Source organism: Phyllobates terribilis, unplaced genomic scaffold, assembly GCF_046119375.1.
Source record: "Phyllobates terribilis strain yellow unplaced genomic scaffold, ASM4611937v1 Scaffold_95__1_contigs__length_6072419, whole genome shotgun sequence".
Classification (NCBI taxonomy): domain Eukaryota; kingdom Metazoa; phylum Chordata; class Amphibia; order Anura; family Dendrobatidae; genus Phyllobates; species Phyllobates terribilis.
Window position 1 is genome coordinate 5081615 of NW_027362855.1, and position 19578 is coordinate 5101192.

Consider the following 19578-nt stretch of genomic DNA (forward strand, 5'->3'; position numbering starts at 1 on the left):
TCCAGCAGATCAATCCTTTTTGCAAATTGGTTGGTCCAGAGATACCAGGCCACATTTCAGCATGTAACTCTTTTGTGCTGCTAATATTGTACTCCAACCAGGAGTCCCCATTTGAAAATCAAAATTATTTGTGCTAATAGTGTGGTCCTGAAACAGGTCCACATTTCTGCAAAAAAATATTTTGTGCTGGTAATATTTTTGCTCCAGTCAGAAGTCCACATTTCTGAATCTAAATTGTTTGTTCTAATGACGCGCTCCAGAAAGCAGGCCACATTTCTGCATATAAATATTTTGTGCTCATATATTTGCTCCAACCAGGAGTCCACATTTCTGAATCTAAATTGTTTGTTCTAATGACGTGCTCCAGAAAGCTGGCCACATTTCTGCATATAAATATTTTGTACTCATATATTTGCTCCAACCAGGAGTCCACATTTCTGAATCTAAATTGTTTGTTCTAATGCCGTCTTCCAGAAAGCAGGCCACATTTCTGTATATAAATATTTTCTGCTCATATATTTGCTCCAACCAGGAGTCCACATTTCTGAATCTAAATTGTTTGTTCTAATAGCGTGCTCTAGAAAGCAGGCCACATTTCTGCATATAACTATTTTGTGCTCATATTTTTGTTCCAGCCAGGAGTCCACATTTGAAAATCTAAATTTTTTGTGCTAATAGAGTGGTCCTGAAACCAGGCCACATTTCAGTTTATAAATACTTTGTACTCATAGTTTTGCTCCAGCCAGGAGTCCATATTTCAGAATCTAAATTCTTTGTGCTAATTGTTTTTTCCAGCCAGCAGTCCACTTTCAGGAACTAAATCCTTTGTGCTAATTGTGTGGTTTCTAGACACCAGTCCACAATTCAGCATGGGACAGGGCCTGGGACAGGGCTTGGACCAGCATTTCTAGCTTAAACATTGATCAGTAACTGTTGGATGAGTGACAGGTGTAGGCATGGTGCTCATAGAGCCCTGCCAAATTCAGGCAACACAGATAAAGTAGACCCGACTTGGAGTCCAAACATTTCCAAAAATTCAAGGCAGAAACCACTAATGTGGCATCAATTTCCCAAAAGTAAAAATAGTATAATGGGGCTCTGAAATCCCTTCCACTACAGGCAACCGCCCCAGATGGAGACCCAACTTGGAGTCTCAATATTTCAAAAAATTGTTAGTAACAATATCAGCAGCAGTAGCAACAGTAGGCATAGAAGCCAAAACAAAGGTGTCACAGACTGCAATAACGTAAGATCAATGCAGCACACTAAAAACTACACCATTGCCTAGTCTGCACAGTCTGCGACTGGGGTGCAAAAGTCATTGGAGGTCCATGATTTCTTCATCAATATAAAAGTTAGGCGGTCTACACTTTCAGGAGACTGCTGTATACGCTTATCTGTTAGGACACCACCAACAGCGCTGAAGACAGGTTGCTGGGCATGACAAAACCTCCAAGGCATGACAGGCGAGCTCAGGCCACTCTTCTATTTTTGAAGACTAAAATGCAAAAGGATTCAAACCCCCCCCGATGGCATTGATATTGAGCTTGAGATATTCCTGCACAGGGGCTGGCTGGCAAATTTTGACCTGGGGGCCAAGCACACAGCAGTGGCCTATGAGCAGCGGCCCATCCTTATTGTGTTTACATCTGGCTGATTCATAAAGGGAAAAGAGGCTACAAGGCTTTAAAAAGATAAAGCCGGAGTAATGATGGGATAGTTGTGGTCAAATGATGACTAGATTCACTTCTATCAGTGAGCTACTCAGAGAGGTGTCTGAGACTAGTCGGCATGTGACCATAACTGTGCAAATCACATATTTGTGATCACTACTAGTGATGGGCGAGCACTAAAATGCTCGGTTGCTCGATGCTCGGGTCGAGCAAATTGGAATGCTCGGGTGCTTGACTCGAGCAACGAGCCCAATGTAAGTCCATGGAAAACGCAAGCATTTTTCAAGCGGCTCCCCCCGGCGGTCTGCAGAGGGCCTAAAAATTGCCCAAATCGATGGGAACAGTGCTCAAATGACATGGGAACAGCATGGGGTAGACCCCTGGAAGCATTTCTGACTCCCAGGTCACTGCTGTCAACAACGTTGTCAGAGGTATTACGCCACTTTTACGGACTCACAATAAAACATACAAAAACAAAACCAAAATGAATTTTCCTGGGAAATATGTTAAGGAATATCCTTTCCAGGGTAATGACTTGTATATAAGGCAAAATAAATAACCAAAAACAAAAATACTCCTCCACACCTTGGGCTATGTTCATACGTAGCGTTTTTGCACTTTTGCATTGCTTTCAACCGTGACAAACGTACACTGCTCAAAAAAATAAAGGGAACACTCAAATAACATATCCTAGATCTGAATGAATGAAATATTCTCATTGAATACTTTGTTCTGTACAAAGTTGAATGTGCTTACAACAAAATCACACAAAAATCATCAATGGAAATCAAATTTATTAACCAATGGAGGCCTGGATTTGGAGTCACCCCCAAAATTAAAGTGGAAAAAACACACTACAGGCTGATCCAACTTTGATGTAATGTCCTTAAAACAAGTCAAAATGAAGCTCAGTATTGTGTGTGGCCTCCACGTGCCTGTATGACATTCCTACAACTTCTGGGCATGCTCCTGATGAGGTTGCGAATGGTCTCCTGTGGGATCTCCTCCCAGACCTGGACTAAAGCATCCGCCAACTCCTGGACAGGCTGTGGTGCAACGTGACGTTGGTGGACGTTGGTCATGATGTCCCAGATGTGCTCAATTGGATTCAGGTCTGGGGAACGGGCGGGCCACTCCATAGATTCAATGCCTTCATCTTGCAGGAACTGCTGACACACTCCAGCCACACGAGGTCTGGCATTGTCCTGCATTAGGAGGAACCCAGGGTCAACCGCACCAGCATATGGTCTCACAAGGGGTCTGAGGATCTCATCTCAGTACCTAATGGCAGTCAGGCTACCTCTGGCAAGCACATGGAAGGCTGTGCAGCCCTCCAAAGAAATGCCACCCCATACCATTACTGACCCACTTCCAAACCGGTCATGTTGAAGAATGTTGCAGGCAGCAGATCACTCTCCACGGCGTCTCCAGACTCTGTCACGTCTGTCACATGTGCTCAGTGTGAACCTACTTTCATCTGTGAAGAGCACAGGGCGCCAGTGGCGACTTTGCCAATCCTGGTGTTCTGTGGCAAAAGCCAAGCGTCCTGCACGGTGTTGGGCTGTGAGCACAACCCCCATCTGTGGACGTCGGGCCCTCATACCACGCTCATGGAGTCGGTTTCTAACCATTTGTGCAGACACATGCACATATGTGAGCTGCTGGAGGTCATTTTACAGGGCTCTGGCAGTGCTCCTCCTGTTCCTCCTTGCACAAAGGCAGAGGTAGCGGTCCTGCTGCTTGGTTGTTGCCCTCCTATGGCCCCCTCCATGTCTCCTGGTGTACTGGCCTGTCTCCTGGTAGCGCCTCCAGCCTCTGGACACTATGCAGACAGACATAGCAAACCTGCTTGCCACAGCTCGCATTGATGTGCCATCCTGGATGAGCTGCACTGCACTACCTGAGCAACTTCTGTGGGTTGTAGAGTCCGTCTCATGCTACCACGAGTGTGAAAGCACAACCAACATTCAAAAGTGACCAAAACATCAGCCAGAAAGCATTGGTACTGAGATATGGTCTGTGGTCCCCAACTGCAGAACCACTCTTTTATTGAGGGTGTCTTGACAATTGCCAATAATTTCCATCTATTGTCTATTCCATTTTCACAACAGCATGTGAAATTGATTGTCAATCAGTGTTGCTACCTAAGTGGACAGTTTGATTTCATAGAAGTTTGATTTATTTGGAGTTATATTCTGTTGTTTAAGTGTTCCCTTTATTTTTTTGAGCAGTGTATTTACCGGGAAAAGTCATTTTAACATTTTACAACCTTATCTGGCCATGTGGTGTGTGAGACATGATCAGACACATCCTGTTTAATTTATGAAGGAGGGACTCTGAAAGTCACAAAGCCTATTTTTATAGATCAATCAGACGGCCTTTACTATTCTTAAAGGGCCAGCAGTCAGCCCTCGCTTTTCTTAGAGAGCCATCAGCCGGCTATGCTTTGTTATTCCCATTACTAAAGAGTGGGTCTCCTATACTGTTATTGAGTATGCAGTGAGTGGCAGGTCTGGCCAAAATTTTGACACACCCCAATACCCCTCTGAAAATTTGGACACATCCCAATACCCCTTTGAAGAGACTTAGAGGAGGGCCTCCTGAAAACAATGTTCCCATTATTAGGAAGTGGGTCTCCCATACTGTTTTCAGTGAATGCAAGGTCTGCCAAAAATTTGGACCTACTCCAATGCCCCTTGGAAGAGACATAGAGGAGGGCCTCCTGAAATTTTTTTCCAATTATTAGGAAGTGGGTCTCCCATTGTGTTGGCCTATGCAGTGAATGCAAGGGCTGCAAAAATTGGATGGCACTCCAATGCCCCTTGGAAGAGACATGGAGGTCAGAGGACCTCCTGAAAACAATGTTCTCATTATTAGGAAGTGGGTCTCCTATAGTGTTGGCCTACGCAGTGAATGCAAGGGATGCAAAAATTGGGAGGCACTCTAATGCCCTTTGGAAGAGACGTAGAGGGCCTCCTGAAATTTTTTTCCAATTATTAGGAAGTGGGTCTCCCATTGTGTTGGCCTATGCAGTGAATGCAAGGGCTGCAAAAATTGGGTGGCACTCCAATGCACCTTGAAAAAGACGTGGAGGAGGGCCTCATAAAAAAATGTTCCCATTATTAGGAAGTGGGTCTCCCATAGTGTTGGCCTATGCAGTGAATGCAAGGGCTGCCAAAAATTGGGAGGCACTCCAATGCACCTTAGAAAAGACGTGGAGTAGGGCCTTATAAAAAAATGTTCCCATTAGAAAGGAGTGGGTCTCCTATACTTGTGATGCCCATGCACTAAGTGTATGGGCTGACAAACATTTACCCCTTGGGGGTATACATGTGCATACTGTATAAAAAAAATTTTTACGGGCATCATAAACACCCTTTAAAAAAATTATGTGGGTGTTGCATCACGGACCACGGTCACCCTGGTGATATGGTGGTGGAGGATGAGGAGAAGCAGCAGGACAAGAGCAAATAGCCAAAATCAGGAAGCGTATACCCATGTGTGGGTGTGAAAAGGTGCATGGGAATACACCTTCCAAAAAAAGACACTGCTATCATTCGGTGGTGTTGAGAAGTCTGGCCCAATCCAGCCCTTGTTAATTTTTATAAGAGTCAGCCTGTCAGCATTTTCAGATGACAGGCGGATGCGCTTATCAGTTATAATTACAGCAGCGGCACTAAAAACCCGCTCTCATAAAATGCTAGTGGCAGGACAGACCAGGACCTCCAAGACGTAGAGAGCCTTTTCATTCCACGTTTCCAGCTTGAATACCCAATAATTATAAGGCAAAGAGGAATCACGGAGGACGTTGGTATGGTTGGCAAGGTACTCCCGCAGCATCTTCCCAAACTTTGCACTCCTTCTGAGAGTACCCCGCGCCTCAGGGCCTGTGCGATGGGAGGGGCTGAGAAAACTCTCCCAGAACTTTGTCAGTGTTCCCCTGCCTCTGCTGGATTGGAGTTGTGTCTCGGCTGTACTCCTTGGCTGTCCAACGAACTGTGACCTCTGCCGCCAGCGTTTTCAGATTGGAACTTTTTTAATAGTTGTGCAACAAGGGCCTTCTGGTACTGACCCATTTTTGTAGACCTGTCTGCCTCAGGAATAAGAGATATAAAGTTCTCCTTGTAGCGTGGGTCTAGAAGTGTCACCATCCAGTAATGACTGTCACCCAAAATTTTGAGAACGCGAGGGTCACGGGAAAGGCAGCATAGCATAAACTCAGCCATGCTTGCCAGACTACTAACATGCAAGACTTCCGTGTCCTCACCAAGAGGATGACTGACCATGCTCTCCTCCTCTTCCTCCCTGTCCTCAGGCCATCCTCGATGAAAAGAAGGTATGACAGTTGTGCAGGTAGTACCGACTATAGTGCATGAAACTAGCTCCTGTTCTTCCTCCTCCTCCTCCTCATTGTCACTCAATCCACGTTGGGATGAGATGAGGCTAGGCTGTGTGTAATCACCCTGTATGGTTCCTTGCTCCATCTCATCATGCTCCGCCTGCAATGCATACTCTTTGCTTGTGAGCAGAGAGCGTTTCAGAAGATAGAGAAGCGAGATGGTGACGCTAATTATGGCGTTATCGCCGCTCACCATCTTGGTGGAGTCCTCAAAGTTTTGGAGGATGGTACAGATGTCTGACATCCATGTCCACTCCTGAGGTCTAATGTGTGGAGTCTGACCTGAATACCGACGGCCTTGTTGATGCTGGTACTCAATAACTGCCCTCTTCTGCTCACAAACCCTTCCCAACATCTGTAGTGTAGAGTTCCAATGTGTGGGGATATCACACATCAGTTGGTGAGCCAGAAGCTGCAAACGCTGCTGAAGCACGGCAAGGACGGAAGCTGTAGGTGACTTTCTAAAATGGCCACACAGGCGGCGTACTTTGACAAGCAGATCCAGCAGCTCCGGTAGCTGAACCATGAGGTTAAGCACATGGGCCAGGCATGGTACTTGTGTGAGCTCGCCTCTCCTCAGAGCCGCCACCAGGTTTCGGCCATTGTCACACACGACCATGCCTGGCTTTAGGTTCTGCGGTGTGAGACACAGATCTGCCTGCTGTTTCAGAGCTGTCCACAGTTCTTCAGCATTGTGAGGTTTGTCACCTAAGCATATTAGCTTCAGCACAGCCTGTTGCCGCTTGGCCGAGGCAGTGCTGCAGTGCTTCCAGCTTGTGACTGATGTGGTCATTTCGGAGATGGAGGCTGAAGAGGAGGAGGAGGCTGAGGAGGATGAGGTGCAGGAGCTGTAGACTGTGGGGGCAACCCTGATTGACCTAGGGCCCGCGATCCTCGGCGTCGGGAGGATGTGTTGCGTCCGACTGGGTCCCGGCTTCCACCATGTTAACGCAGTGTACCATCAGCGAGATGTACCGTCTCTGCCCACAAGCACTTGTCCACGTGTCCGTGGTTAGATGGACTTTCCCTGTAACTGCATTGTTAAGGCCAAAGCTAATTTTGTGGGACACGTGCTTGTGTAATGTGGGGATGGCACTGAGTACCGAGGGACGGCCACCGCTATCAGGTTTGCGGAAAGCTTCCATCTCCACAAGCCTAAAAGGCAACATTTCGAGTGCAAGCATTCGTGAAATGTGGGAATTTAGTAGTGTGGCCTGTGGGGCGTTGGCTGCATATTTGCGCTTGCGTTCCAAAGACTGGGGTATGGACAACTGAACGCTGTGCTGGGACAAGGACGTGTTTGCTGATGGTGCTAGTTGAGAGTGTGCAACGACAGGTGCAGGGCAGGAGGCATCTTCGCATGCACTATGGACAGGGGATTGGCTTGCATGCAAAACAGTGGAAGAAGCAGTGTTGTCACCCGTAGACACTGTTTCTGGACCCTGGGGTTCGGCCCACAAAGTCGGGTGCTTTTCTGCCATGTGCTTGATCATGCTAGTGGTGGTCAGGCTGGTAGTTTTGCTACCCCTGCTGATGCTGGCCTGGTAGGTGGTGCATATGGCCTTTTGGGTTATGGGCAGAGTCTTTAAAAAACAACCAGACTCGGGAAGACCTAACAGTTGTACTGGCAACTTCCGTCGTGTTGGTGTTACAGGGAATGGTTGCCTGCCTTCTGCTGCGGCCACCACACTGCTTCTTCCTGCCTGTTGGGGTGCTCTGCCTCCCTCCCCCTGTGTGCTGCTGTCCTCGCTCGGCATGTCCTCCTGCCAGGTTGGGTCAGTTACTATATCATCCACCACCTCGTCTTCCACTTCTGCACCCTGGTCCTCCTCCTGACTTTCTGGCAATTGTGTCTCATCATCATCAAAAAAGTGTGCAGCTTGGAAATTGCATGTTGCCCTCATAGAATTGATTCATATGTACTCGCATCCATTGTAAAATAGACAAAACAGTCCACCTAAAGAAGCCGCTATTAACTTTTTTTTTTCTCTAAACCTGTGTAAATGTTAGCGTAGTGTAGTGTACTCACCGATTGCAGTCTTCTCCAGTATCCAGCGCTGCTCCACTCCTCTTCTGACTCACTTGGTGGCTATTCAGACTATGAGTCACACTGTGCTTTATGTGACTCATAAGTGGCTTTTACAATATAAGTCTATGGAGCGTGAGAACAATGGCTCAAAATGAGGGTTCATAGGCTAAGGCTATGTTCACACATTGCGTTTTTGCTGCGTTTTTTTCTGCAGCAAAATCTGATCTCTTGCCAGGAGGTTGCTTAAGATTTTTCTTGCTCTTTTGCTTGTTTTTTGGTGAGTTTTTTCACTGTCCTTTTGTCTCTTTTATGCATGTACATAAAGTTCAGAAAAAATGCTGAAAAAACACTGAAAAACCTGACACTTGCGTTTTTGGTGCGTTTTTTCAGCGTTTGTTTCACCACCCATTAAACCAAATGGGTGAAAAAATGCTGAAAGAAGTGACATGCTCTATTCTGCAAAGAAACATGCAAAGCACAAAATCCTGATCAAAAAAAAAACATGATGTGTGCATGAGATTTCTGGAATGTCATAGACTTTGCTGGTGCTGCAAAATGCAGCTGAAAATTTGCATAAAAAAATTAAACAAAAAACCATGATGTGTAAACATAGCCTTATACTTTCAAGAGACTTCCAAGTCACATAAAGCATAGAGTGAGCCGGAGAGTCTGAAGATCTGAAAACTGATGACGTCACTCAGAGGAGAAGCAGAGCGGTGCTGGATAATGGAGAAGACAGCACTAGGTAAGTATATTAAGGCTGTGTGCCCACGATGCATCTCTTAAGCGTTTCCGCAGTGGCAATTCCGCTACAGTAACGCTTAAAAAACGCTTGGTAGAAGGTCTGCCATGTTCCCCAATGATAATCCGCACATGTGCACATGCTGCGGAAATTTCCGCTGCGGATTATCATTGCGGAAAAATCCGCAGCACTACCAATTATTTTGCGGAAGTGCTGCGTTTTCGCCACCATTGACTTGCATTGGAACGCATGGATTTCGCATCACTGCATCTGTACATGCGGATTACATGCATTTCAATGTGCGGATGGTACCCGGGTCTGGAGAAGAGGAGACTCTCCTCCGGACCCGGGTACCATAGTACCTGTAAAAAAAAGAATAAAATAAAAACAAATATTATACTTACCTTCTGATGTCCCCCGGTGTCTTTGTCCTGGCTTGCAGGCAGGTCGCAGGAGACTAAAGGACCTGCGCTGACATCATTTAGTCATGTGACGGGTCACGCGACCACTGACGTCAGCAGGTCCTTTAGTCTACCACGAGCTGCCGGCAAGCCGAGACAAGGACACCGGGGACCATCAGAAGGTAAGTATAATATTTATTTTTTACCATTCTTTCGGTCACACTATATAAATCCATGCCATTTGCAAGGATTTATATAGTGTGACCTAGTTGTCAAGCACTTTCCAAGTGATGCTAAAATCGCTTAGAAAGCGCTTGACACCCGCATGCGGAAATACATGTGAAGAACTCTTCACATCCACATGTCACTGGCAGGAAAAACGCATGTACAATCCGCATGTACAATCCGCATGTACAATCTGCATGTACAATCCGCATGTACAATCCACATGTACAATCCGCATGTACAATCCACATGTACAATCCACATGTACAATCCGCATGTACAATCCACATGTAAAATCCACATGTACAATCCGCATGTACAATCTGCATGTACAATCCGCATGTACAATCCGCATGTACAATCCGCATGTACAATCCACATGTACAATCCACATGTACAATCCACATGTACAATCTGCATGTACAATCCGCATGTACAATCTGCATGTACAATCCTCATGTACAATCCGCATGTACAATCTGCATGTACAATCCGCATGTACAATCCGCATGTACAATCCACATGTACAATCCACATGTACAATCCGCATGTACAATCCACATGTACAATCCGCATGTACAATCTGCATGTACAATCTGCATGTACAATCCGCATGTACAATCCGCATGTACAATCTGCATGTACAATCCGCATGTACAATCCGCATGTACAATCCGCATGTACAATCCGCATGTACAATCCGCATGTACAATCCACATGTACAATCCACATGTACAATCCGCATGTACAATCCGCATGTACAATCCGCATGTACAATCCGCATGTACAATCCGCATGTACAATCCGCATGCATTTTTTCTGCCAGGGAGATGCAGAAACGCTCAAAAAAAATCCGGAGCATTTCTGCATCGTGGGCACATAGCCTTAAACACTGACACTGCTGTAACATCTACACAGAATTAGAGGGGGTTAATGTGAGGATTCTTTAAAGCAGAATATAACTGATATACAGTTACCGTATATCCTTTCTGTGTAGTAATTCTGGTTACATTAAGAAACAAAGATACAGGAAAACATGTGATTGGTGTATGACATATCAGTGACATATCATCTGTATAGAACATCAGATGTCTGTGCACAGTATAATATATCCAGTGTACAGAGGAAAGTGTGCCTGGTGTATGATATACTGACTACAGACATCAGATATTACACCAACCACATAATATCCTGTATATAATATCTAATGTCTGTGCACACAGTATATTACATCCAGTGTACAGGAGAATACATGACTGGTGTATGATATACTGACTACAGACATCAGATATTACACCAGCCACATAGTATCCTGTATATAATATCTAATGTCTGTGCACACAGTATATTACATCCAGTATATAGAATACATGACTGGTGTATGATATACTGACTGCAGACATCAGATACTACACCAGCCACATAGTATCCTGTATATAATATCTAATGTCTGTGCACACAGTATATTACATCCAGTGTACAGGAGAAAATGTGCCTGGTGTATGATATACTGTGACTGCAGACATCAGATATTACACCAGCCACATAGTATCCTGTATATAATATCTAATGTCTGTGCACACAGTATATTACATCCAGTATACAGGAGAATACATGACTGGTGTATGATATACTGACTACAGACATCAGATATTACACCAGCCACATAGTATCCTGTATATAATATCTAATGTCTGTGCACACAGTATATTACATCCAGTATACAGGAGAAAATGTGCCTGGTGTATGATATACTGTGACTGCAGACATCAGATATTACACCAGCCACATAGTATCCTGTATATAATATCTAATGTCTGTGCACACAGTATATTACATCCAGTATACAGGAGAAAATGTGCCTGGTGTATGATATACTGACTACAGACATCAGATATTACACCAGCCACATAGTATCCTGTATATAATATCTAATGTCTGTGCATACAGTATATTACATCCAGTATATAGGAGAATATATGACTGGTGTATGATATACTGACTGCAGACATCAGATATTACACCAGCCACATAGTATCCTGTATGTAATATCTAATGTCTGTGCACACAGTATATTACATCCAGTATATAGGAGAATACATGACTGGTGTATGATATACTGACTACAGACATCAGATATTACACCAGCCACATAATATCCTGTATATAATATCTAATGTCTGTGCACACAGTATATTACATCCAGTGTACAGGAGAAAATGTGCCTGGTGTATGATATACTGACTACAGACATCAGATATTACACCAGCCACATAGTATCCTGTATATAATATCTAATGTCTGTGTACACAGTATATTACATACAGTGTATAGGAGAAAATGTGCCTGGTGTATGATATACTCTGACTATAGACATCAGATACTACACCAGTCACATAGTATCCTGTATATAATATCTAATGTCTGTGCACACAGTATATTACATCCAGTGTACAGGAGAATACATGACTGGTGTATGATATACTGTGACTACAGACATCAGATATTACACCAGCCACATAGTATCCTGTATATAATATCTAATGTCTGTGCACACAGTATATTACATCCAGTATACAGGAGAAAATGTGCCTGGTGTATGATATACTGACTACAGACATCAGATATTACACCAGCCACATAGTATCCTGTATGTAATATCTAATGTCTGTGCACACAGTATATTACATCCAGTATATAGGAGAATACATGACTGGTGTATGATATACCGACTACAGACATCAGATATTACACCAGCCACATAATATCCTGTATATAATATCTAATGTCTGTGCACACAGTATATTACATCCAGTGTATAGGAGAAAATGTGCCTGGTGTATGATATACTGACTGCAGACACCAGATATTACACCAGCCACATAGTATCCTGTATATAATATCTAATGTCTGTGTACACAGTATATTACATCCAGTGTATAGGAGAAAATGTGCCTGGTGTATGATATACTCTGACTATAGACATCAGATACTACACCAGTCACATAGTATCCTGTATATAATATCTAATGTCTGTGCACACAGTATATTACATCCAGTGTACAGGAGAAAATGTGCCTGGTGTATGATATACTGACTACAGACATCAGATATTACACCAGCCACATAGTATCCTGCATATAATATCTAATGTCTGTGCGCACAGTATATTACATCCAGTGTACAGGAGAATACATGACTGGTGTATGATATACTGACTGCAGACATCAGATATTACACCAGCCACATAGTATCCTGTATATAATATCTAATCTCTGTGCACACAGTATATTACATCCAGTATATAGAATACATGACTGGTGTATGATATACTGACTACAGACATCAGATATTACATCAGCCACATAGTATCCTGTATATAATATCTAATGTCTGTGCACACAGTATATTACATCCAGTATACAGGAGAAAATGTGACTGGTGTATGATATACTGTGACTACAGACATCAGATATTACACCAGCCACATAGTATCGTGTATATAATATCTAATGTCTGTGCACACAGTATATTACATCCAGTATACAGGAGAAAATGTGCCTGGTGTATGATATACTGTGACTACAGACATCAGATATTACACCAGCCACATAGTATCCTGTATATAATATCTAATGTCTGTGCACACAGTATATTACATCCAGTGTACAGGAGAATACATGACTGGTGTATGATATACTGAGACTGCAGACATCAGATATTACACCAGCCACATAGTATCCTGTATATAATATCTAATGTCTGTGCACACAGTTTATTACATCCAGTGTACAGGAGAAAATGTGCCTGGTGTATGCAGGGCCGGCTTCAGGTTTTTCTGGGCCCCGGGCGAAAGAGTCTCAGTGGGCCCCTTTAACACATACCACGATTCATGATGCAGAGATATGGGGGAGAAATATATATATATATATAGTACAATGCAAAGATTTCACTTCTTACATTACATGAGTGATATCTATTGTAAATTCCACAATAGCTCAGAAACCGGTGAATCGCTCCACACAGAAGACTGGCCCCTATATAAGGCCCCATACGGAATACTGGCCCCCATATGGCCCCATACTGGTGGGGGCCCCCCCCATATAAGGCCCCATACGGAATACTGGTCCCCTTATAAGGCTCCATACGGAATACTGGCCCCCATATAAGGCTCCATACGGAATACTGGCCCCCATATAAGGCTCCATACGGAATACTGGCCCCCATATAAGGCTCCATACGGAATACTGGCCCCCATATAAGGCTCCATACGGAATACTGGCCCCCATATAAGGCTCCATACGGAATACTGGTCCCCTTATAAGGCTCCATACGGAATACTGGCCCCCATATAAGGCTCCATACGGAATACTGGCCCCCATATAAGGCTCCATACGGAATATTGGCCCCCATATAAGGCTCCATACGGAATACTGGCCCCCATATAAGGCCCCATATGGAATACTGGCCCCCATATAAGGCTCCATACGGAATACTGGCCCCCATATAAGGCTCCATACAGAATACTGGCCCCCATATAACGCTCCATACAGGATACTGGCCCCCATATAACGCTCCATACAGAATACTGGTCCCCTTATAAAACTCCATACAGGATACAGGCCCCCCATATAACTCTCCATACAGGATACCGGTCCCCTTATAACGCTCCATACAGGATACTGGCCCCCATATAATGCTGCATGCAGGCTGTTACCCCCCACATAATGCCCCATACAGGCTGTCCCCCCTTATAATGCTCCATGCAGGCTGTTACCCCCAACATAATGCCCCATACAGCCCCCCCCCTTTTAATGCTCCATGCAGGCTCTTACCCCCCACATAATGCCCCATACAGGCTGCCCCCCCCTTATAATGCTCCATGCAGGCTGTTCCCCCCCCCACATAATGCACTATACAGGCTGCCCCCCCCCCCTTTATAATGCCCCATGCAGGCTGTTCCCCCCCCCACATAATGCACTATACAGGCTGCACCCCCCCCCCTTTATAATGCCCCATGCAGGCTGTTCCCCACCTTATAATGCCCCATGCAGGATGTCCAGTCCCCCCTATCTTTATAATGCTCCATGGAGGATGCCACCCCCCCCCCTCTTCCCCTTTATACTGCCCCATGCCTCCATACATTAAAAAAAAAAAAAAATCAAATACTCACCTTCCTTCTCCTCACCTGCTGCCGCTGCTCTGGTCTGGACTCCAGCGACGCCGGTATCTTCCCGCTCTGCGCTCCCTGTGACGGCTCAGGGGAGGGCGCGGTGTAAAGACGTCACCGCGCCCTCTGACCTGAGACGTCACAGGGAGCGCAGAGCAGGAAGACAGCTGATCTGCGGAGGCACGGGGAGAGGTAAGTATCCAGCTGCCGGGGCCCTGAGCAAGCGGCGGAGAAGGGCGGGCGCTGACACCGCTCTCCTCCGCCCATAGCCCGGCGGGGTGCGCGACCGCCAGTGGGCCCCTCTGCCTGCTCAGGGCCCCGGCATTTGCCCGGGTGCGCCGGGTGCTGACGCCGGCCCTGGGTGTATGATATACTGTGACTACAGACATCAGATATTACACCAGACACATAGTATCCGGTATATAATATCTAACGTCTGTGCACACAGTATATTACATCCAGTATACAGGAGAAAATGCGTCTGGTGTATGATATACTGACTGCAGATGTCACGAAAACAACACCCACTCTTGGGTCAGACCTTGCAGCTCTCTGGCGCCCCCTTATCCTGCTGGTCAAACACGGTATTGACAGAGGATAAGCACGGGTGCAGCTGCTCTATTTTATGTCGACTATTGTGGCACGTGATGTGACAGGACGTATATATACCACCAGTTCCTTCCAGGAACGTATATATACCTCCGACCAGCCACCCTCAAACCACAATATCACATAAATACTGGTATACTGCCACCACCGATCGCTTAACAGGTGGATCGGGTACCTGGTAGGTAACGTGAATTAGCGGGTGAGGAACGTGTTTGCTCGACATAGGACAAGAAGAAAGAAACTGGTAAATAATTAATGATTTACTCCCAAAAGGTGGGCAGTGTTTACAAAATATATACAAGATATTATAAAAGAGACAATTTACATGTATGCATCAACAGTTATTAAAATAAAAGGGATAAGTAATAGCAAAACCTGCTTCACAAGGTGATGGTCTCAGATTCTGTGGGGGGGACGGCTCCCCGGAAATTAGAGGTGATTCTTCTTACGCCGCGTGATGTGCGTGCGTTCGACGTCCCTGAGAAGAATGACCTGAAAATGGCCGATTTGCTTTTTAGTAAGCAGCCAAAACTCTGGGGAACACCCCTTATTTACCTTACAAGGGGGGCTCGGCTTTGCGAGCCCACCCAGCTGCAGAAGACCAAAAATCCTTCAGATTCCATATCTTGGTGTGGGGGGGTCCCACATCCAAGAGGGAGACATCATCTTGACCGTCAGCAATATTCATGAAGATAGATATTAAATATGAAACCTCTATGACGCTCAGAATCTCAGAATCCATTATCTCAGTTCCCGGTCCTTCCTCAGTTATGCAAGTTATACTATTGTAATGGGAAAAAGGTGAGCATTCAAAAAACGTGGTTCCGATGTTTCTGTCAGACCTGTGCGTGATTAAAATTGGCATAAAACGTTTGTACAATTAAACAATGGGATTTTTTGGAGGGATATTCTGGTTTGTACCAGCGCTTGCCCTGGACTGAGGTTTTATGGCGGGTCATAAAAATTCCTGGTTTGGGGGAAAGCAAAAGTGAATTCTATGTCTTCACTTACAAACAGATAGGGGGTGGGTTTTTTTTTTCCCTTTTTTAAAACATCTCTCATTTTTAAAAACTCGGGCAGAAATACCTTTTGCCTGACACCTCCCCCTTTTTGACTGCGCTATGGAGGTAGGACCTTCTGGTACTCCTCCAAGCGTATGTCTGGAGGCTCCCCTCGCCGGGACAACCCATCGGCATTGCCATGCTCGCTGCCCTTGCGGTGTTGAACAGTAAAGTCGTACTGCTGGAGGGTGAGGCTCCAGCGTAACAACCTTCCGTTGGCACCTGACATGGTGTGCAGCCAACTCAGGGGGTTGTGGTCAGTCACGACAGTGAAGGGGCGCCCGTACAAGTAAGGCTGTAAGCGGTTGAGGGCCCATACAATGGCCAGGCACTCCTTCTCTATGGTGGAATAGGCCACTTCCCTCGGCAGCAGTTTCCGGCTTAGGTACAACACGGGGTGTTCTTGGTTCCCCGAGTCGACCTGGCTGAGTACAGCACCGAGGCCAAACTCACTGGCGTCGGTCTGTACTAAGAGTGGCCGTGTGCCGTCGACCGCCTTTAGTACAGGAGAGCTGCTCAGGGCAGTCTTCAAAGCCCTAAAGGCCACCTCGCATTCATCCGTCCATTTGACGGAATGGGGTAGGCTCTTCCTGGTGAGGTCTGTCAAGGGCTTCGCAAGGCTACTATAGTCCTGCACAAAGCGTCTATAGTACCCTGCGGTGCCCAAGAAGGACTGCACCTGCTTCTTGGTCCTGGGGGTGGGCCAGGACACGATAGCGTCCACCTTCCCAGGCTCTGGCTTCAGAGTACCCCCACCTACCCGGTGCCCCAGGTAGTGGACCTCGTTCATGCCCATCTGGCACTTTCCCGGCTTGATGGTCAAGCCCGCCTGGTGAATGCGCCCGAGCACCTGCTGCAGATGCTCGAGGTGATCCTCCCAGGTGGGACTGAAGATGGCAATGTCATCCAGGTACGCCACTGCGTACCTCTCCAGTCCCTGGAGCAGGTGGTTGACCATTCGCTGGAACGTGGCAGGGGCATTTTTCATGCCGAAGGGCATGACCGTGGATTCATACAATCCGAAGGGGGTGATAAAGGCGGACTTCTCCTGGGCCCCGGGGCTCAAGGGAATCTGCCAATATCCCCGACTCAAATCCATAATGGAGAGAAAGCTCGCGCTGGCTAACCGCTCCAGCAGCTCCTCAATGCGTGGCATGGGTTGTGCGTCAGAGGCGGTGATAGCGTTGAGCCCCCTGTAGTCCACACAGAACCGGGTGGTCCGGTCCTTCTTAGGCACCAGGACTACAGGTGAGGCCCACGCGCTCTTGGACCGCTTAATCACCCCCAACTGCAGCATCTCCTCGACCTCCTGGCGCATGACATGCTGCACCTCGTCGGAGATTCGATAGGCTGTCCGCCGGAGTGGGGCATGATTCCCGGTGTCCACTTCATGGACCGCCACTTCAGTCCTGCCAGGCAGGTTGGTGAACACTGCTTGGAAGGGTTTCAGCACTGCTTGCATCTGAGACCTCTGGTCTGCGGATAGCAAGTCGCTTAGCTCTACATCCTCTAGGGACCCGCTGGCCTTCGCTTGGGCGAGCATGTCCAAGAGAGGGTCATCCTCCCCATCCTCGGGCAGGTTGCAGACCGGTAGGACACAGGTTCCACGTTCTTGATGAGCCTTCATCATATTAACGTGAAACGCCTTCCGCCTACCCCGCTCGTGGTCAAGTGTGATCACGTAGGTGACCGGGTTGAGCTGTTGGTGAATGACGTACGGGCCTTCCCAGGCCGCCTGAAGCTTGTCCTTTGGTACGGGGACCAGCACCCACACCTTCTGACCCACCTGGTAGGTCCGTTCTCGGGCGTTCTGGTCGTACCAATGCTTCTGGTCAGCCTGGGCTTGCGCCATGTTGTCATGCACCAACTGCGTCAAGGTCTGCATCTTGTCACGGAAGCGCATGACATACTCCACGATGGACACTCCTGGGGAGCTCGGCTCTTCTTCCCAGAATTCCCTTATCAACCCAAGGGGTCCTCGGACACGCCTGCCATACAGGAGCTCAAAGGGGGAGAACCCCGTCGAGGCCTGTGGAACCTCTCTGTAAGCAAATAGCAGGTGTGGGAGGTAACGCTCCCAGTCGCGACCCTGGGTCTCAACCAGCATTTTTAACATCTGTTTGAGGGTACCGTTGAATCGCTCACACAAACCATTGGTCTGTGGGTGATACGCACTCGATACCAGATGCTGCACCTGCATTTTCTTACATAGGGCCTCCATTAAGCGTGACATGAACTGAGTCCCCTGGTCGGTAAGCATCTCCCTGGGAAATCCTACTCGCGAAAAGATGGCCAAGAGGGCGTCCGCCACCTTATCCGCCCTAATTGAGGACAGGGCTACTGCCTCCGGATACCGGGTAGCATAGTCTACCACGGTAAGGATGAAACGTTTTCCAGAACTGCTGGGTGTGGCCAGTGGTCCCACAATGTCCACAGCAATCCTCTGGAAAGGCTCCTCTATCACTGGCAAAGAGATCAGGGGGGCTTTGGGGGCCGGCCCTGACTTTCCCACTCTTTGACACGTGGTACAGGAGCGACAGTAGTTCACCACATCTGTCCTCATTTTGGGCCAATAAAAGTGATGAGACAGCCGGGCCTTGGTTTTGCTGACCCCCAAGTGTCCAGCGAGTGGAATTTCATGGGCGATCCGCAACAACTCATCCCTGAATGGGTAGGGGACGACCAGCTGTCTTTCCCTCAGCCACTCCTGTTGGGGTGTACAGGGAACTGTCTCCCGGTACAACCTCCCTTGGTCCCAGAATACCCTCTCCTTATCCGACTCGGAGGTGGGTTTCTCCGCGAGGCTCCTTAACGTCTCCAGGCTAGCATCTGAGTGCAGAGCTGCCTGAAACTCCTGGCTGGAGGAAGCCAGAAGTGAGGTTAAGGCCACGTCCTCACTGGGACCCTCTGGGACCGGCTCTGGGTCCATACCTGATCCTGTTATTCCTCTGTCCGAGGAGGGTCCAGAAGGCAGGGCGTTACTTGCATTCTGGGCACTCTGACTGCGGGTAACAGCGGCTATATAGGCCGTCTCCCCGGGGAATAACACCGTCTCATTAGCCTGAGAGGCCATGAGAACTACTTCTCCATCATCCTCCATTACCTCAGGCACAGTGCTACGTATGCGGCAGCTACCATCAGCCAGGTCACCTTCTGTTGTGACACTGGTCACTGGCACAGCACCACCTGCTTCATGGTCCTCGTGCCTCTCCCCATTACCCTTGGCACTGACATTTGCTCCTGCTAGGGGATCCTCAGCAACATCACCC